General features: G+C 39.2%; 1 protein-coding gene and 1 pseudogene across 2 annotated transcripts in view; both read right to left on the bottom strand.

The window, feature by feature from the left end:
- Positions 1-22,313, bottom strand: part of PRIM2 (DNA primase subunit 2) — a 355,938-nt gene that overhangs the window by 301,332 nt on the left and 32,293 nt on the right. The window lies entirely within an intron of this gene.
- On the bottom strand, positions 14,794-19,693 carry LOC122490220 (annotated as a pseudogene).

Raw genomic sequence — 22,313 nt, 5'->3', positions numbered from 1 at the left:
AAATTACTGGGCTTTAACAGTTTTGATAAAGCTGCATTTCTACATTTTATAATTAAACTGTTACAATTACATTGCTTTACATGCTGCTTTACTAACAATATTAAGTACTTGGGCTTTATGTTCTTTTTCTTTTTGATGTTCTCCATCAAACCAGGATCTGGGAGAGCAGCTTCACTCTGCCAGCTCTCCTAAAAAGAGATTAAAAGTGAGCTCTGGTGAGGCAAACGTTCCACAGAGTAACAAGTTAGAAGCTATCTGTGTAGACTGTATTGCTATTCACCCTGTGCAGAGTCCCGCACTAAGAGAGGGTTGTATGTCCCCTACCTGCTGGACTCCTACAATGCCATGTGACTTGCTTTGGCCAGTGAAATCTAAGTGACATGTGTCACACTCCAGCAAAAACTTCATAAGCACATTGTTTACCCAATTCTCTCCTCCCTCTGCCACAGCAACTGGTGAAATTTCAGATAACGCCTGCTCAACCAGTTTGAGTGCCAACATCTATATGACACAGAGCAGGGCTAAAGATGGACCACACAATATATACAACATGAATGAGAAACAAACCTTTTTGAAAGTCAACTGAAATTTAGGGCTCATTTGTTAACACCGCATAACCTATCCAGACTGGCAGAGTGATCTCCATGCTCTTTGGATCCCACATTTTCACAACCAAAATATCTTGAGCACACACTTTCTTCCACTACGTGTATTTTTACAAATTACATACATGTATTACTATGTACTATGTACTTAAAACATGCCTCCATCCCCTCAAAACTGTAAAGGGAAATTCAAACTATATAAGGAATATTATTTATTTCCTTCCCACACTCCCAAATGATCAACTTTAGCACATCACTTTGGAATCACTAGTCTATTACAAAGGCCTCTTAAGTAAAGATATAAATAAGGCTTCCCAGAGATTTCATCTATAAACTTCACGTCAACAATATTCAATTCTGTTTATAAATAATTTTGGTCAGAAGACTTCTACTTTTTTTTTTTTTAATTTTTTTAACGTTTATTTATTTTTGAGACAGAGACAGAGCATGAACGGGGGAGGATCAGAGAGAGAGGGAGACACAGAATCTGAAGCAGGCTCCAGGCTCTGAGCGGTCAGCACAGAGCCCAACGCGGGGCTCGAACTCACGGACCGTGAGATCATGACCTGAGCCGAAGTCGGCCGCTTAACCGACTGAGCCACCCAGGCGCCCCAAAAGACTTCTACTTGAATCCACACAACTTTCTCTCTCTCAGACCCTGGTCCTTAAATAAGGCTGTATATTAGTTCTGCGGTGGAGCTTTTCAAAATTACAGATTCCTGGTGGCTCCCAGACCTACAGAAGTATACATTTTTTTTTAAAGGTCCATTAGTGATTTTGATACATATCACTAGTCTAAAGAGTAAATCCCAGCGAAAGAATTCTCTTTTTTAAGATTTTACTTTACTTTTTTTTTTTAATTTTTTTTTTTTTTTTTTTTTTTTTTTGAGAGACACAGTGTGAGCTAGGGAAGGGTCAGAGAGAGAGGAAGACACAGAATCCAAAGGAGGCTCCAGACTCTGAGCTGTCAGCACAGAGCCCAAAGCGGGACTCAAACTCACAAGCCATGAGATCATGACACCAGCCAAAGTCAGACGCTCAACTGACTGAGCCACCCAGGTGCCCCTATGATTTTATTTTTAAGTCATCTCTACAACCAATGTGGGGATCAAATTTTCAACCCCAAGATCAAGAATTACATGCTCCACAGACTGAGCCAGCCCGGCGCCCCAAGAATCCTCTTTTCTAAAATAAATTTATCACATTCTGGAAATATCACCATCAATTCTAAATTTGATTTTTTACATATAATTCTTTCTAAAAACATTGAGGACCTACTATGTACCAAGCACTATTTACAGAAGATGAGATCCAGCTGTAAACAGCAAAACAGAACTGCATTCATGAAGCTTATATTTTAATGAGACAGACAATACACAATAAACTATCAGGCAGCAATCTAGGATGAAAATAAAACAAAAGAAAAGTGCTATGAATGGATTTATACTCTGTGTTGTGTGGTCTCTCTAAAGAAGTGACATTTAAAGGGAAATCTGAATGTAAAGCAGTCAGTCACGCAAAACCTATGGCAAGAGCATCTCAACCAAAGAAAAGAGCTGGTGCAAAGGTCCTAAAAGGTCCTTTTTTTCAGGGGGGGAAAGGGCTAGCAGGTTGAAGCAAGAGAAAGAGGCTGATGGAGAGCAGTGGCAGGCAGGGGTGTTGAGAGGCAGATAGCTAACCCTCAGACCTGGTTGAGATAGAGTTTTATACTATGAATGGTACATTAAACTGAGGTTTTAGGGAGAGGAAAGTTAAGATCTGATTGTTTACACTGTGGTTTTGAAAAGGCCATTATTGTGCTGAAAAGAGAAGGTAAGGTAAGAGGGATTGAACTGGAAGAAAGGTAGAAAAAAACAAATAGATTTGGAATATATTTTGGAGTAGCACAGATGGATGGATTGTAAGAGAAGGGGATGAAGAAAAAGCCTCCTAGGTTTGGAGCTTTAGCCATTGGGCAGACGGTGATGCCATTTACTGATGGTTTTTCTTGACCCTCATTATCCACTGTTACTTATATTTTACTCCAATACAGATGTGTCATATGTGTCTTGTTGCAGGTCACCTCAAATCCTTTGTGGAAAGGAGCAGGACATCAATAAATGTAAATAAATGATTTAAAGTATTAGTTTTTCTTAAAATGAAACATACCTGTACTAGCAGGTAAAAAGACATGTCAAAAATTCCAATATTAAAACTACCATTAGGGGTGCCTGGGTGGTTCAGTTGGTTAAGCGTCCGACTTCGGCTCAGGTCATGATCTGGCAGTTTATGAGTTTCAGCCCCATATCAGGCTCCATGCTGATAGCCCAGAGCCTGGAGCCTGCTTCAGATTCTGTGTCTCCCTGTCTCTCTGCCCCTCCCTTGCTTGCACTCTGTCTCTCAAAAATAAAGAAAACATTAAAAAATTTTTAAAACATCTAAAATTAAAAACTACAATTATTAATGAAAAGACTGTTTAAAATATACAATGCTTAATGAAACAATTACAAATCATTTCTTATACAAGGAAATAAAATATCTGTGGATGAAACAAATACCAAAGGCAAATATCCTGATTTTTAATACTGCTATCACTGCTTCTAATAAATGCAGTTCTATATTGGTACTAAGTATTGTGATCTATACAGGGCACTTTGTTTCTCAAATGCACTGTGACCTATTAATTAATATTACTGTGGGGATTAATGGCTGCAAATTTTTTGACACTTCACCCATTAAGAGCTGAGATCTATTTGTCTTCCTTTTAATCTGGACTGGACTGTGACTGCTTTGACCAACACAGTACGGCACAAGTGATGCCAGTCTCTCACACCTGATCTTGAGAAGACTGACAGCTTCTGCCTTAGGTCACCAGAGCAATCTAACCTCCTCGCTTTCAGGATCACATGGAGAGGATCCCAGCAGAGTTCAGCATACTAGAAGTTCTCACCTCAGTACTGGGCATGTAAGTGAAGCCATCTTGGACATCCTACACCAGACTAGTTGTCAACCGAGTAACCTCAAACGAGACCATGGGGAGCAGGAAAATCACCCTGTTGAGAGCCCAGTATGAATCCCTAACGATCAGAATTGTGAGATATGGTTTAAGATTTGGTTTTAGTTTTCAGTTTTGATATCAGATTTTAGAATTGTTACTTAGATTTGGGCTTAAGTTGTTACATAGTAATAAATAACCAGAACATTTTCAACCTAAAATAATAGTTTAAAACATTTTTTTCTATTTACAATCCAATTCTTTTTTTTAATACATTATTTTTTAGGAATCTCTACAGCCAATGTGAGGCTCGAACTCAAGACCCCAAAATCAAGAGTCACACACTCTTCTGACTGAGCCAGGCAGGAGACCCTATAATCCAATTCTTAAAATATATTTTCTACATTTAAATGTACAAAAGAGAGCCACATAATAGGAAAAAATAAAAAATAAATCGCTAATAATTAGTAAGTTTTTAGGAAAGAGGAAAAACAGCAAATAAAAAAGGAAATAATTATCACTGTGTTGCTGTGTTAATTAACTAAAATTGATAGCATAGTATATCACTTACCAATTCTTTGCCATTTATAATCATTCAAAACATTCAGTTAGAAAACAAACAATAGTTTAATATCCTGAGATTCTAATTAGTATGTTGATGTCTCAGTAATTCTGCCAAGCTGATCAATGGAAAAATCAATCGTCTGGTTACTTTATTACTGTTTTTTTTTTTTTTTTGAATGGCATAGGCACATTTGAATATACTAAAATTTATACTAGAGAGAAAAGATTAATTGCTTCTACTTAAGCCCATTTCTTCTCTTCTACAAGAAAACAAATCTTTTTTTTTTTTCCTCCAAAAAACTGGGTAATTTATACAAGAGTTCTTAAAAGTCTCCTAAGTAAATCAAAACAGCAGTAATTTCTAAGCTGGGCATGACAGGACCAGAACCTTACAACCTGCCAGGATGCATCAGATACACATTCTATCCTATCCCACAAACATTTCTTCAGCCTCTTCTGTGAGCCAGGCACAGTGCCAAGAGATAACACAAATAAAAGATGCTACCTTATATATTAACTGTATTATTTAACCATAGCATGACCTTATAAAAGAAGTTGACTCTGCTAACAATTAAATCTGAAAGCAGCAGCCACTCACAAGAGGAAAAAAGCCTGGCTTCCAGGATGCAATGGAAGAAAAGCAAAAGGTCTGTGAGGGCCTGAATGTCCACAAGGTCTGATACTTAGCCTTGCTTACTACAGGAGTTAGAAATGGTCAGAGTGAAAGCAAGCACACTCATTAAAGTGGAAAAGACACGACAACATGATCCATCCCAGGAACCTAATTTCAGAACCTACCTCCAAGACTGTTTGCTCAAACAACTGTAAAATTGAATGCAAAGAACAAAAATCCATAACATAGCAGATCTCTAACAGAACCAAACAGAACTTCTAGAAATTATAGTAGACAAAATTTAAAACCCAATGGTAGCAGAACTGACAAAACAGAAGACAGAAAAAAAAACTGGGAAATGGTTCAAGAGGAACAAACCATAAATCAACAGATAAAGAATAAAAAAGGAAAACACAAATTTGAGAATAAGATGTGAAGGACTAAAAAGATCTAAAATACATTTGGAATTCCAGGAGAGGAGAAAGAATTAGGACAAGACAACCAATGTACAGATTCAAGAAGCCTCATGAAACTCAAGACAACACATAAAAAGAATCCCACTGTGGGGTGCCCAACTGGTGCAGTTAAGCATCGGACTCTTGATCTCAGCTCAGGTCATCACCTCACAGTTCGTGAGTTCGCATCCAGCTCTATGCTGATAGTGTGGAACCTGCTTGGGATTCTGTCTCTCCTTCTCTCTGCCCCTCCCCGGCTTGTTCGTCTTCTCAATCTCTCTCTCTCTCTCTCTCTCTCTCTCTCTCTCTCTCTCTCTCTCTCTTTCTCTCTCTCTCAAAATAAACTTAAAAAAAATTTTTTTAAATAATTCCACTACGAGACAAACAGAATGTTTAAATCAAGCAGAAGCCGTGGTTCCTGGGTGGCTCAATAGGCTAAGCATCCAACTTTGGCTCAGGTCATGATCTCACAGTTAGCAAGTCTCTGCTGTCAGCACAGAGTCCGCTTCAGATCCTCTGTCCCCTCCCCTACTCGCTGCCCCTCCCCTACTCTCTCTCAAAAATAAACATTAAAAATAAAAGAGAAGTGATCCAAAGTATCTTTTTATTTTTGGGAGAGACAGAGACAGTGTCAGTGGGGAGGGGCAGAGAGACAGGGAAAGAAAATCCACAGCAGGCTCCGAGTTATCAGCACAGTGCCCAATGAGGGGCTCAAACTCATGAAACTGTGAAATCATGACCTGAGCAGAAACCAAGAATCGGACAACTAACCAAATGAGCCACCCAGGCTCCCTGGGAACCAAAGTATTTTAAAAGGAGACAGCTAGCAGTATGGCTTTTTTTTTTTTTTTTTTTAACTTCAAAGATTGGATTTGGAGAAAACGAACCAAAAAAACCCACAACTCAAAGCATGGGATTTTACATTTCAAGACAATCTCTCATGTATTAAATCTACAGATTATAAATCATTTTCATAGAAGATAATTAGTATAGATTTTATAACTATTAAGGAGCAGGAAGGACATAATCCTTGTTTCTGTTTTAACAGGGGAATAGGAGAGGGGAGTAGGAAAAAAAAACAGCTTTTATTGGATGTACCTATTTGGAAGGAATAGACCTAAAGAGGGCCCTACCTTTTTATCATCTACAGCAAAAGTTTTTGGTTTTTTTGTTTGTTTGTTTTTTTATTTTTTTTTTAATTTTTTTTTTCAACGTTTTTTATTCATTTTTTGGGACAGAGAGAGACAGAGCATGAACGGGGGAGGGGCAGAGAGAGAGGGAGACACAGAATCGGAAACAGTCTCCAGGCTCCGAGCCATCAGCCCAGAGCCCAACACGGGGCTCGAACTCACGGACCGCGAGATCGTGACCTGGCTGAAGTCGGACGCTTAACTGACTGCGCCACCCAGGCGCCCCCAAATGTTTTTTTTAAGAGAAAAAAAAAAAGCCTTTCAGAGGCACCTGGATGGCTCAGTCAGTTGAGCGTCTACTTGGGCTTAGGTTATGATTTCATGGTTCATGAGTTCAAGCCCCAAATCGGGATTGTTGCTGTCAGTGCAGAGCCCGCTTCAGATCCTCTGTCCCCCCCTCTCTCTGCCCCTTCCCCACTTTCTGTCCCTTTCTCTCTCTCAAAAATAAATAAAAAGCATTTTTTAACTTTAAAAAATAAAGAAATAAAAAACTGTTTTAATCCCTTTCCGCCTTGGGTATCTCTGTCTAAAACTCACTTCCTGGCTACTGGCCAATCCAAGCCAATTATTTAAAGGTAATTCACTAGTACACGATTCATTATTCCCACCACTGCAGCATTCATAAACCAACATGTCTACATGGCCACACAGGGTCTAACCTAGGACTGATGAAAGAAGGGCTTGCAAATAAGAGACCAAGGTGTCACTTCTCTGCTGGTACCACTATCACCCATAAGGATACATCTACTGGGCTGACAATACAAAGGTGCACATAAAAGCAGGCAACCTAAGCTACTGTGTTGCAGGAGAAACCAACACCTTGTTAAACTGCTCTCTCCATTATCATTTATTCTCTAAAGTTAAAAAAAAAAAAAAAGCTTTAAAAAGCTTAAAATAAGAATTAAAAAAAAAGCTAAAACACACACACACACATACACACACACACACACACACACACACACACACACACACACTGGTTGAGGCCCCATTATAAATCCAAACATTGGTGTAGGATTTCAGTAGCAAGAAGAAATCTTGTAAAAACATAAACAAAAGACCCAATCGTGGTTGTAAAAATGGCTCACAAAATTTTTTATTTACTTATTTTTTTTAATTTTGAGAGAGAGACAGAGAAAGAGAGAGAACAAGCAGGGGAGATGGGCAGAGGGAGGGAGACAGAGAATTTCAAACAGGATCCCATGCTCAGTGCAGAGCCAGTTCCAATCCCGTGACCCTGGGATCATGACCTGAGCTGAAATCAGGAATAGGACACTCAACCGACTCAGCTACCCAGGCATCCCAAGAATGGCTCGCATTGTAACTGTCCCTCTTTATCCACCCTCACTCACCACCTAAGACCACTAATTCTAGAGTTTTCAAGGTATAAAAGGGGTCGAAAATGGAGGGAAGGAATGAGAGTCAAAAGACATGAAAAACACCAAGATTTGCTTGAGAGAAACAGTGATTCCTCATTTGCTTCTGGTCCCTGGGGCTGATAGAGAATGCCCAGATGAGATATGTGATTTAAATAGAAGCTCCTCAAGGTGCCTGGATGGCTCAATCAGTTAAGAGTCCAACTCTTCATTTCAGCTCAGGTCATTATCTCACAGTTTGTGAAATCAAACCCCCCATCAGGCTCGGTGCTGACAGTGTGGAGCCTGCTTGGGATTCTCTCTTTCCCTCTCTCTCAGCCTCTTCCCCTCTCATGCTCTCTCATATCTAGATAGATAGATAGATAGATAGATAGATAGATAGATAGATAGAAAGAAAGAAAGAAAGAAAGAAAGAAAGAAAGAAAGAAAGAAAGAAAGAAAAAGAAAGAAAGAAAGAAAGAAAGAAAGAAAGAAAGAAAGAAAGAAAGAAAGAAAAAGAAAGAAAGAAAGAAAGAAAGAAAGAAAGAAAGAAAGAAAGAGGCTGCTTTGTGGTAGGTAACAGTAAAGAGTAGCATGAGGGAGATATTTCAGCCAACATGGCTGAGAAGTAGGGGGAATCCTTAGTTAACTGTAGAAGCCAAAGGACTTTGAACACCAAAGCCTGGGAGGAAATGAGACTGAGTCTACTACGAAGAAAATGGGAAAGCTGGAAAAAAAATGAGTGGGTAACTGCGAACTGGGGGAGATTAAAAAAAAAAAAAAAAAAAAGGCCTCGCAGGCATGGAGGGGAGGAAGCCCCTTCTGCGGAGAGACAAAGGGCAGAGAAAGAATGGCTAGGGGAGTGCAGGACCATAGCTGGACAGGAGAAAGACCTCAGACTGAGACTGAGAGGGATCTGATCTCTAACTGTGGGGCTTTCTTCGGACTGGAGCCGGCTCCCTGTTCGCGCATTTGGGGAGGAGAGGAGCCAGCCTTGGGTGCAGTGGTAGGTCAGGGGCTCATTCCGCAGCTGGAGAAAGTGATTCCCTCCCTGGAGGGCTGCGCGATAGCACGGAACCTGCCTGCGTCTGCCACCCCCAGGCACAGTGGCTGGGCTGAGGGCTCAGTCTACAAGAGGAAAAGCCTGGCCTTTCCCTGAAGTACTGTGGGAAAAGACAAAGCCTGCCTGCATCCGCCACCCCGGGGGCTCGAGGTGGCTAGGGCAGCAGCTCTCAGTCCACAGTAGAAGGCTGTCCTCCCTGAAATGCGGCAGCACAAAGCCAGCTGGGACCACATATCCCGTGGCATGGAGAGGCGCTTCCCCAGTGCCAGAGCACACGGAGCGGGACTTTGAATCCCAGCCAAGCTCAGGGTCAGGGGAATTGGCGGAGAGAGAAGGGTCCGCCCCGTCTGCACCCGTGGCACAGTGAGGACGACTCCAACTGAGTCCACTGGGTCCAGCTCCATGGAGAAGAGACTGGGAAATCACCATTCCCACCGCACCCCCACCACCCAACCACCAAGGCAGGGCCTCAGGGATCACTCCCGGGGCCCATAGTGGAGGAGGGTCCAGAAAATGCCAAACCACACACTTTTGCACTGGGTAACTGCATATCCACCAGAGTGGCACAGACCCGGCAGACAGCTCCTGCAGACAAGCGATGCAGCATTGCCTGGATTAACTCTAGGTCAATTCTGCATAAATAGCTATATTCTCCCTCCCCCCTTTTCTCCTTCTTATCTCTTCCCTCCCCTAGGCTGGTTACTCTGGTTATTAGTCTGTCTAAACAGGCATATTGAATCCATTGTCTTGATACATGTTCTACACCTCCGTCTTTACACTCCTTTCTCTCTCTGGAATAATCAAGCCATATAGTTTCTCTGTCTGGGTAACATTATCTTCGTTTCGTTTTCCCCACCTCCTTCTTTATTTTCCTTTCTCTCTCTCTGGATTAAGCCTTTTAGTTTCTCTGCCTAATCAATGTTTACTTTTTCTCCCCCCACCCCACTCCTGTCATTTCTCTTCAATGTAATGAACAGAAAAAATACGCAGCCAAGAATCCTTTACCCAGCAAGTCATTCAGAATAGAAGAAGAGATAAAGGTTTTCCCAAACAAACTGAAGGAATTCATCACCACTAAACCAGCCCTACAACAGATTCTAAGGGGGACTCTGTGAGTGAAATGTTGCAAGGACCACAAAGTACCAGAGACACCACTACAAGCATGAAACTGTAACAGACATTACAATGACTCTAAACCCATATCTCTCAATAATAATACTGAATGTAAATGGACTAAATGCTCCAACCCAAAGACATAGGGTATCAGAATGGATAAAAAAAATAAGACCCATCTATTTGCTGTCTACAAGAGACTCATTTTAGACCTGATGATATCTTCAGATTGAAAGTGAGGGGATGGAGATCTATCTATCATGCTACTGGAAGTCAAAAGAAAGCTGGAGTAGTGATATTTATATCAGACAAACTAGACTTTAAATTAAAGGCTGTAACAAGAAATGAAAAAGGGTGTTATATAATGATTACAGGGTCTATCTATCAGGAAGAGCTAACAATTACAAATGTCTACGCACCGAATACAGACGCCCCCAAATATATAAAACAATTAATCACAAATATAAGCAACCTTATTGATAAGAACGTGGTAACTGCAGGGGACTTTAACACCCCACTCACAACAATGGATAGATCATCTAGACACATGGTCAATAAAGAAACAAGGGCCCTGAATGATACATTGGATCAGATGGACCTGACAGATATATTTAGAACACTGCATCCCAAAGCAACAGAATATACTTTCTTCTCAAGTGCACACGGAACATTCTCCAAGATAGATCACATACTGGGTCACAAAACAGCCCTTCATAAGTATACAAGAATTGAAATCATACCATGCACACTTTCAGACCACAATGCTATGAAACTTGAAATCAACCACAGGAAAAAGTCTGGAAAACCTCCAAAAGCATGGAGGTTAAAGAACACCCTACTAAAGAATGAATGGGTCAACCAGGCAATTAGAGAAAAAATTAAAAAATATATGGAAACAAACAAAAATGAAAATACAACAATCCAAATGCTTTGGGATGCAGTGAAGGCAGTCCTGAGAGGAAAATACATTGCAATCCAGGCCTATCTCAAGAAACAAGAAAAATCCCAAATACAAAATCTAACAGCACACCTAAAGGAAATAGAAGCAGAACAGCAAAGACAGCCCAAACCCAGCAGAAGAAGAGAAATAATAAAGATCAGAGCAGAAATAAACAATATAGAATCTAAACAAACAGTAGAGCAGATCAATGAAACCAAGAGTTGGTTTTTTGAAAAAATAAACAAAATTGCTAAACCTCTAGCCAGGCTTCTCAAAAAGAAAAGGGAGATGACCCAAATAGATAAAATCATGAATGAAAATGGAATTATTACAACCAATCCCTCAGAGATACAAGCAATTATCAGGGAATACTGTGAAAAATTATATGCCAACAAAATGGACAACCAGGAAGAAATGGACAAATTCCTAAGCACCCACACACTTCCAAAACTCAAACAGGAAGAAATAGAAAATTTGAACCGACCCATAACCAGTGAAAAAATTGAATCAGTTATCAAAAATCTCCCAACAAATAAGAGTCCAGGACCAGATGGCTTCCCTGGGGAATTCTACCACACATTTAAAGCAGAGATAATACCTATTCTTCCCAAGCTGTTCTAAAAAATAGAAAGGGAAGGAAAACTTCCAGACTCATTCTATGAAGCCAGAATTACTTTGATTCCCAAACCAGACAGAGACCCAACAAAAAAAGAGAACTACAGGCCAAGATACCTGATGAATATGGATGCAAAAATTCTCAACAAGATAACTAGCAAATCAATCAACAGCACGATCAAGTGGCATTCATTCCTGGGCTGCAGGGCTGGTTCAATATTCGCAAATCAATCAACATGATAGATCACATTAATAAAAGAAAAGATAAGAACCATATGATCCTGTCAGTCGATGCAGAAAAAGCATTTGACAAAATTCAGCATCCTTAATAAAAACTCTTGAGAAAGTCGGGATGGAAGGAACATACTTAAACATCATAAAAGCCATTTATGAAAAGCCCACAGCTAATATCATCCTCAATGGGGAAAAACTGAGAGCTTCCCCCTGAGATCAGGAATACAACAGGGATGTTCACTCTCACCACTGTTGTTTAACATAGTGTTGGAAGTGCTAGCATCAGCAATCAGACAACAAACGGAAATCAAAGGCATCAAAATTGGCAAAGATGAAGTCAAGCTTTCACTTTATGCAGACGACATGATACTATACATGGAAAACCTGACAGACTCCACAAGTCTGCTAAAACTGATACATGAATTCAGCAAAGTCGCAGGATACAAAATCAATGTACAGAAATCAGTTGCATTCTTATACACTAATAATGAAGCAACAGAAACACAAATAAAGAAACTGATCCCATTCACAATTGCACCAAGCAGCATAAAATACCTAGGAATAAACCTAACCAAAGATGTAAAAGATCTACATGCTGAAAACCACAGAAAGCTTATGAAGGAAATTGAAGAAGATACAAAGAAATGGAAAAAAACATTCCGTGCTCATGGATTAGAATAATAAATATTGTTAAAATGTCAATACTACCCAAAGCTATCTACACATTCAATGCAATCCCAATCAAAATTGCACCAGCATTCTTCTCGAAGCTAGAATAAGCAATCCTAAAATCTGTGTGGACCCACAAAAGACCACGAATAGCCAAAGTTAATAGTGAAGAAGAAAACCAAAGCGGGAGGAATCACAATCTCAGACTTCAGCCTCTACTACAAAACTGTAATCATCAAGACAGCATGGTATTGGCACAAAAACAGACACATAGACCAATGGAATAGAGACTCCAGAACTGGACCCACAGAAGTATGGCCAACTCATCTTTGACAAAGCAGGAAAGAATATCCAATGGAAAAAAGACAGTCTCTTTAACAAATGGTGCTGGGAGAACTGGACAGCAACACGCAGAAGAACGAAACTAGACCACTTTCTTACACCATTCACAAAAATAAACTCAAAATGGATAAAGGACCTGAATGTGATACAGGAAACCATCAAACTCTAGAGGAGAAAATAGGAAAAAACCTCTCTGACCTCAGAGATAAAAAAGGAAACAATCAACAAAACTAAATGGCAACCAAATGAATGGGAAAAGATATTTGCAAATGACCTATCAGATAAGGGCTAGTATCCAAAATCCATAAAGACCTCACCAAACTCCACACCTAAAAAACAAATAATCCAGTGACGAAATGGGCAGAAGACATGAATAGACACTTTTCTAAAGAAGACATCCACGTGGCCAACAGGCACATGAAAAGATCCTTAACGTCACTCCTCATCGGAGAAATACAAATCAAAACCACACTGAGATACCACCTCATGGCAGTCAGAGTGGCTAAAATGAACAAATGAGGAGACTATAGATGCTGGCGAGGATATGGAGAAACAGGAACCCTCTTGCGCTGTTGGTGGAAATGCAAACTGGTACAGCCACTCTGGAAAACAGTGTGGAAGTTCCTCAAAAAACTAAAAATAGATCTACCCTATGACCCAGCAATAGCACTGCTAGGAATTTCCTCAAGGGATACAGGAGTGCTGATGCATAGGGGCACTTGTACCCCAATGTTTATAGCAGCACTTTCAACACAGTCAAATTATGGAAAGAGGCTAAATGTCCATCAACTGACAAACAGGTAAAGAAGATGTGGTTTATAACAATGGAATACTACTTGGCAATGGTTAAGAATGAAATCTGGCCATTTGTAGCAACGTGGATGGAACTGGAGAGTGTTATGCTAAGTGAAATAAGTCGGGCAGAGAAAGACAGACACCATATGTTTTCACTCATATGTGGATCCTGAGAAATTCAACAGAAGACCGGGGCAGGGAGGGGAACTGGGGGAAATATGTTACAGACAGGGAAGGAGGCAAACCATAAGAGACTCTTAAATACTGAGAACAAACTGAGGGTTGATGGGGGGTGAGGGGAGGGGATAGTGGGTGATGGGCACTGAGGAGGACACCTGTTGGGATGAGCACTGGGGGTTATATGGAAACCAATTTGACAATAAATTTCGTTAAAAATAAAATAAAAAATAAAATTTAGATGAATGAAAAAAAAAAGTAGCATGAAGAACTAAGACCAGGACAATAGCCCAAATTTTTAAAGCTTCAAGATTTCAACAGTTCAGGGTTTCAGAACTTTCAGAAAGGACACTCACTGTTTAAGAAAAGGCAAAAGCAGGATATATAAAAGAGTTGGGAATTCCCACAACCCCTAAGTGCTTCCTGCTCCAATGTTTACTGGAGGTCATACCATTTCCCCCTATTAATGGTGCAAAGTAATTTGTTGCCTCGCCACAGCTTCCTTTCAAACCAATTTTCTCACTTATTTTGGTCACCAGGCAATCCTATTCTTATTCTTTAGTGGCAAACAGATTCACTCCTTAACTATTCCCCTGGAGGTGAAGAGGTATAAAAATGAAGAAATTCCCCTTAGGCTGGCCCCAGTAACTCAGAATTAAATAAGAGGAGGGGCTAGCAGCCTCCTCGAGACTAAAACAACTTCAGAGACTAAACCTATTTTTCCAAGGACAGAAAATTTATTCAGATTATGTTTGAGAATTCATACATGCCACAATAGGATAAGAATGCAAAGGTAGAAATCTCACACTCTTCCTTATACCTGCCCAACTGCCCAACCAGATCCAAACACAGCATCACTATCACTTGCCATTTTGCTAAGTGGAGACCCCCAGGCACTAATCACACGAGCCAACTGCATATGTCGTAAAACTGTACAACTTTTCCCTTCAAAGTTGTACGTCTCTTTCTTGGACTACACTGGTGATTCTCCAGTTAATTCAATACTGTAAAGGCTGCAGCAGCATGCAAAAGAATTTCTTATTTCTGTTTTTAAAGAAAGGTCTCCAGGAGATGGTGGGTTTTACAGTCCTGTCTGGATAGAGGTTTGATTTGCTCTCGAATGTTCCTAGTGAGACTAGAAGAAAGCACAAGATGCAGAGGTCCATTCAGTATAATCTTCTCCTTCATTCCCATCTTCACCAACAGAGCAAGCAGAATACTTGCTTGCCGAACCCAACTTGGAAGTTGGATTTTCTTTAGGTTTCTTTGACTCAGGTGCAGATCGGGAGTCTTGATCCTTTTTGCCATCTTTCCTGTCTCCTTTAGGTGGTCTCTGTTCCCTCCATCTTCTGGACCACGGCTGGAGTTCCCACTTTGGCCCTTTGGGACACTCACTTCATTTACTTTATTTTCATCTTTCCTTGCTGGTCCTTCCCCAGATGGTTAAGCCTGAACTATTTTCCCCCCACTGGTAGGGGACTGCTGCTCTGTATCTGAGGTCTAAGATGGAGCAGGAGGGTTAGAACTTGGCTTCATTTGAGCATTCTCCATTGGTGGAGGGGCTGGCATTACTTTTAAAGGCTGTTCAGGTTTGGGAGGCTTAGAAGTTGGAGAGTGACAGTCTTCCTCTTCATTGAGTGTTTCACTTTCTAGAAACTTTCACTCTCCTTCGTGCATTTCTGCAAGATGGGGCTGAGGTCCCAGTCTGTGATGACTCAATTCCTGTTCTGGACTGTTCTGTTCTTGAGTTTCTTCGCTTCACCAGCTTGCGTGTCTCTCCTGAGGCTGTTGTTCTAGTTTTGGCTCATGCAGCTGGTGTCGCAGTTTCTCCCATTCGTTCCATAGCTGCTATTCTACTTCTTGGTCTCTAGCCGCTGTGTTAACAAGCTTTGACCCTCCAAAGACAGAGGCTGCTCAATGAACCAGAACCTCTGCTAGCAGAGGAATCTTCTTCATTAGGAGTACTGCGAGGATTTAGATTCAGTTTGGGTCTTGGGGGGGGGTGGGTAGGGAAACTCTACCGTCATGCTTATGATTATCCCAAGAGTAAACATCTCTGGAGCTCCATGACCCATCATCTCGTGTCATACCTGTCTTCATAGCAGTCCCAGCCTCCTCTATAGTCATCATCCCTACAGTACCCACTACCAAATGCTCTCCTACTACTGCCTATCCTGTTATCATAGTCTCTACTGCTTCAGTCCTCATAGCAATCTCGACCCCCATATCGATCTATATCCTGACATGAGGGCCATCACAATAGCACAGTGGCTATCTTACCCTCAAAGGAGCTACAGTTAGACTATCAGTTGACTTCTCAATAGCAAAAATGGGAGCCAAAACACAGGAGAATTATGTATCTTAAATGTGTTAAAAGAAAGTACCTGTCTAAAAATCTCTTTAAAAATAAATAAAATAAATAAAATAAATAAAAAAATGTACGGGAGGCCTGGCTGGCTGTCAGTAGAGCATTAGACTCTTGATTTTGGAGTTTTAAGCTTGAGCCCCATATTGGGTGTAGAGATTATTTAAAAATAAAATCTTACAAAAAAAAAGTACCTGCCAACCTAAAATTCTACATCCAGCAAAAATCTCTTTCAATAAAGAATGCAATCTCCTTTCTTGCTTTTTTTGGTTTGGGTGACAATGCCTAAAAGATAAAAGAAGCATAGTAATAAACCTTAAAGAACCCTACTTCACTTCAAACTAATGCAACATAAGAATAGCCAGACATTTATGGAAAGAAGAACATTTAATGTTTTCCTGCACATCTCCTTAATACATACAAATGTTTTCTTTTATTAATTGGTTACTTATACAATTGTGTCACGACTATTCAACAGATAAGGAGACCGAGGGTTAGACACCATTTATATGCTTTGTTGGATAGCCTTCCTACAAACTCATAACCACACTATGCCCAGTTTGGGAATTATTTACTGACTGCTAGGACAGTCAACAGTTCAAGACTGAACTCCTATGATCATAATTCATTTCACCTAAATATACCTAGAATTTTATTTCAATGGTTTAACATAAAATACTAAATTAACAATTCTGATTTTACATTTAACATTATAAAAACCAAGTATTTTGGAGCAAAACTATAAAGAATAGTAAATATGCTTTACAACTCCCATAACCTGAAGTTTGTTCTCCACTCCCCAGTTTCTTTATGAACTAAGTTAATCCAGTCTTTGAAATTTGCATCTGTTTCTTTAATTCCAAACTATTTATTTCAAGCACCCAGCTAATTGGCAGAATGCCTATTTCTTCACACAGTTTTCTATTACTGAGCTTCAAATTTTCTTCTTTATGACATCTCCCTTATGTTTTCTTCTGCAATAACCTTTTGGTGCACAATTAAAGGCCTCCCAAACTCAATCTTTGTTGAGGTTCCAACTGGCAAATGTCCTCCAAATAAAAAACAAAACAAAACAAAAAAAAGTAATTTTCCTTTCCCATTTTTGCAATGTAGCCCAGTAGAAAATTGTTCAACTTTACTTGGTTCTAAGTTTTTAAACTATATAGCACTGTGGACATTTTCAAGATGAATGGAAGAAGGGGAGCCAAACTGATTCATGAAAGATGTGGTTAAGGACTGAAGTTTTTGAAGTTAAGGAGCCTACAGCAGATTATCAAAATATGGCTTTACTTAGCTGGGGAGGAAAGGTTGAAACTTAAGAGTCAATATGGACCAATGGTGCAGCTATGTTTATTCAAACACATGGAGAATGAAATAAAAGCAGGGAAAAATAAGGTACGAAAAAGAAATTGACTTGTTACAATTTTTTCGTATAAGCCATGGGAAATCAAATCTTATTTATTATTAAATTTACATTTTCATCATTATTATCTGAAATTCAAGCGGATAGAACACTAGCTATTTTTTTGTGTCTGGGGTAAAGGGAAAGGAGGTACTTATTCCAACAGATGCTCAAATATATTTGCAAATGAAAATATTAGAAAGCAGTTTTATGGCTTGGACAAAGGTTTCCCATTTTGTTGACCCAATTCAATATTTTTAGTTCCTCAGAAAATTATTCAAATATTTGAGGGTGCAGTTGGCACAATATCCCACCCATCAGAATACCTGTACCTCCTTTATCTGTTATCTTTTGAAATTCAGTTCGAACACTGTCAGCTCAATGATGCCTTCCTAGATGAATCCAGTCTGTAGCAATATCCCCCTTACTTTTTCATAACTCTTAGAGACTGTATCAAACATTCTGGCAGATTATTATTTTGCACTTTGTTTCATGAAAACAGTCTCTACTCTCTCAAACTAAAAAAATATAAATCCTCTGTAACACCAAACATAATGCTGGATATACATACAGCATTTATTAAGTATTAGCTATGAAGTACTATGAAGGACCCCAGTAGCTCGAGATTTTCTATGTAGCATGTGCTTCAGAGAATTTTGGCAGTTAGGGACTTAGATTAAAGATATATCAGAACAGCAAGCACACTTTTCATTTTTTTAATGTTCATTTATTTTTGAGAGAGAAAGAGAACACACATGTAAATGGGAGAGGAGAAGTGTGAGAAGGGACAGATGATCCAAAGTAGGCTCTATGCTGACATCATACAGCCTGATGTGGGGTTCGAACTCACAAACTATGAGATTATGACCTGAGCAGAAGTCAGATGTTTAACCAACTGAGCCACCCAGGCACCCCAGCAAGCACACTTTTTATAAACTGTGTATTAATCTAGGTACCTCTCACTCTCTCAAAATAAATATTTAAAAGAATAAAACAAAAACATGTTAATTTAAAAAAAATCTGCAACCATTTCAAAACAGCACACAAAAATCAAGGAGCCTATATGGTAATGGTGTCTATAGTAACTTATGAGTGCTTTTACTCACTTATTTATAACCTTCCTATATAATAAAGTGCTTTAGGGGGCGCCTGGGTAGCTCACTTGGTTAAGTGTCTGACTCTTGATTTCTGTTCCGGTCATGATCTTGGGCAGTCGTGGGATCAAGCCCTGCGTCAGTCTCTATGCTGAGCTTGGAGCCTGCTTGAGAGCCCCTCTCTCTCTCTTTCTCTCTCACTCTGCCCCTCTCCCCAGCTCACAGTCTCTTTCTCTCTAAAATAAAGTTTAAAAAAAATGTTTTTTTAAGTGTTTTAAATCCCCCACAGCACCTACATAAGGCCCTAACCATATCTCTTAGTTCACCATCTCTCAGCTGATTTTTGGTCTACTCTAAATTTTGGCAAACTCTGAGAGGGTAAGAACACTGAAAACATCAACTACCTTATACCTTATTACCTCTCTTCCTCAGGTCCTGAAACATAAAAAGGTATCTCTGAAAATAAAGAAGACCTCAAAAGATTTTCAAACTCCTGGCAGATCTCAGAAATGTAGCAAGCTTCTGTTCTTCAAAATTAAAAAGGCATCAACTTCTCAGCTAACTCTTTTTAAGCAGCCTCACCAATCAAACTTGTGAAAAGTGGAAAGCATTCATCAAGAATGTTCCTATTTCTGTCCCTTCTGAGTAATCTGAGGGAGCTCAGATTATCTTCTCTACTCATCTAATTACCAGAATTTCATTTTCCATACTATTAACTATAGTTCTGAGTTATAAAATTTTCACTAAGTTTCAAAGTCTTTCCAAATCATGGTAGAGTTGAGGGTATCTAGGTTACACTGCTTTGATTTCTGCTTAAATTTAAGAAGCCAGAAGCTCTAGCTTACCTATGGATTCCAGTTACATGTTACCGCATAATAAATTACCCCTAAAACTTAGCAGCTTAAAGCAACAACAGTTTTATTTTCTCCCAATTTTGTTGGTCAGAAATTCAGAAAGGATACAGTCAGCAATTCATCTGTTCCATATGGCATCAAATGAGGTCACCTGAGGTCTTGAAATGATGAATAAATAGACTGAAGAGCCCAAGATGGCTTCACTCACGTCTGGCACCTTGGCAGAGATGGCTAAAAGGCTGAGCTCCGCTGGGACTGTCGAGAAATGCCAAGACATGGCCTCTCCAGTATGGCAGTTGCTAGTTTATGCCAGGCTTCAGAACAGACCTCTCCACCAAGCAGATCTGAGCAAGTCTAGCTAGACTTCTTCATGACATCTCAGGATTCCCAAAGAAAGTATGCCAGACACAGGAAGTAGAAGCTGCCAGTTTCTTAAGGTCTGCACTCAAAAACTAGTACAGTGTCACTTCCACCAAATTCTACTGGTCTAAGTATTTACAAAACCCATGGCATTCTTTACCCTTTACGCTCTTTATCCTATTACATAGTAACCTTTTAGTCTTCTGAGAGCTAGAAAATAACTGAATTTCAAAAGCACTTCCCATTCCACCCTTTGAATCCAGATGTAAAAACTACTCATGATCAGGAACCATCCAGTTGTCAGTCTAGCAACTATCTATACATACTGCTAAACTGACATAAAAAGAACTGGACTAAAATTAAAATCTGCACTTATTCATTGTAATAAAATTCTAGTATTCCAAATTCTATTAGCTTATCTCATACAACTCAAGTTCTTACATATTTTTTTGTTATTATACACATATTTGTAGCAATCATTTTTAAATCACTCAAAGGGATATTTGGGGAAAGAACCCAATGTTTTCTATGTACACCATCTTTTGCAAATCTCACAAAGAAACTAGAAAGTAACAAATAAGTTATAGTTACCTTTTATTATGTGCTTACTATCTGCCAAACACTGCTCTAAGTACTTTACATGTATTAACTTTATTAAAGCTTCCTAACCTTATGAGACAGTATTATTATATTTTCTATTTTTCAGACGAGAAAATCAAATTGGAGAAAAAATATAACCACCATTAAGAGGCAGCTCCAGTATTCAACCCCAGGTAGTAAGGCACCAGAACCTGTGCTCTCCACCCCTAGGCCATATGACATACAGATTATCCCCACTTAGACATCATGCTGCCTCATCCTACTACCCTCGACCTTGGTGCAGATCAAAGTAGGACCATATCAAATCTTGTATCCTAACACCCTAGGTCTGCAATGAAAAACCCCAAACATTTTCTGTTACTGGGCTGTTTGTATCTAAATCAGATTAGGAATTATGCAGTCTCTGCCTTGGTTTCTCTACTCTTAACCCTAAATCAGCCACAGACACTTGACTGAACTGTAAACAGTTTTCTGTCTTTCCTCTGAGGAATTTAGTATACCTATTTGAGATACACCTGCCTACATACCTATGTATGGTTTAAATGTACACGCACAGGATTGTCTTGGCTCCCCCGCAACACTGTTTTCCTTTATAGGAGAGGGAAAAAAGAGGCAGAAAAAATGTCAGAGACCCAAAGGACCAACAAAGGTACGACTAGACAATCTAATGAGCTCAGTAAAAAAGCCCAAGTTCAGCTCTTAAACTTTGAGAGTACTGAAATTCATAATGACACTGCATACACCAAGTCTTTGGTGTAAAGCATTTGTGAATTATCTTGCCTTGCATTACACTGAAAGTCTATAGATAACTACTGGTATTTGTTATTCCTTAAATTTATATCTTAATTAGTTTGACAAGTTGATTTTAAATAATGAAAGCCATCTCTGAAAGGTCCATTTAGACTTGTGCAGATAATCAGCATCTGCCTCTAATCAAACTGAGATGATTAGCAAATTAAACCCTTTAATTAGCATTTTGCATAATTTAGCCAAATTATGCTTCTTAGGTTTAAGAAGGTGAAACAGGGTGAATTTATCAGTTAGATATTCCTTTAAATCTTTATTAATTATCAAATTTTACATATATACAGTAAAAATAAAGAAACACAAATTAAACTCAGTTTGCTAAAATCTAACACTTCACAACATTTAAGCTAATTATGTCATTTGGAGCAAAGTAACACAATACTCAGAAGAAAAGAAAAATATTTCATTTCAATTATCCTCCATCAACTACCCAGGAGGTCAACTTTATTCAAACTTGATTCAAGCAGCATTTTTTAAGGAAAAAAGGAAGGAAGGAGCACGCTTCTCTCCACTTCTGCCATTCAGTACCACAGGAGCCAAGGCTAATTTCACTAAGCATTCAATCATACAGTTTTAAAGAAATGCACTCATAAAAAGGTAAGTAACCTGTCAATTTTCTTTGTCAGACAAGAGACCATAGGACAATATAAAGTAGCAAAGCTCATCACAAGAAACTAAGATAAGGCATTACTTTTATCCACAGGCACTACATTCTCTCACACACAGAGGGATGCTTTTTTTTTTTTCAAGTATCTCCTCTCTTAAAGGACCAAAACACCCTATTAGCTAACAAAAGTACCAATTTCCAGTTTTTGATAAACAAGTAATAAATAACAAAAGCTTAAGAGATGGTAGAGGAAGCATATATCATTTCTAACATATATTAAACCCCAGCTTCTGATAAAGATGTGGTCTTGGAAATAGCCCCTCTGTTCTAGAATTAATCCTCTTACCAAAAAGAGGCCATGAAATTCAAAAGTAGACTTTTCTCATGACTACAGACATCAACCTACTAAAAACTTTCAAACAAATTATCTTTATCCTTCTATAAATACTACCCAAAATGTAACTCTTCATGGTGTGTGCACATGCCTATGTGCCTGTGTGTCAAAGGGAGTGGTAAATAATAA

Source organism: Prionailurus bengalensis, chromosome B2 (genome assembly GCF_016509475.1).
Source record: "Prionailurus bengalensis isolate Pbe53 chromosome B2, Fcat_Pben_1.1_paternal_pri, whole genome shotgun sequence".
Lineage (NCBI taxonomy): Eukaryota > Metazoa > Chordata > Mammalia > Carnivora > Felidae > Prionailurus > Prionailurus bengalensis.
The sequence above is the reverse complement of the archived record's forward strand: the minus strand, read 5'-3'. Positions and strand labels throughout refer to the sequence as shown.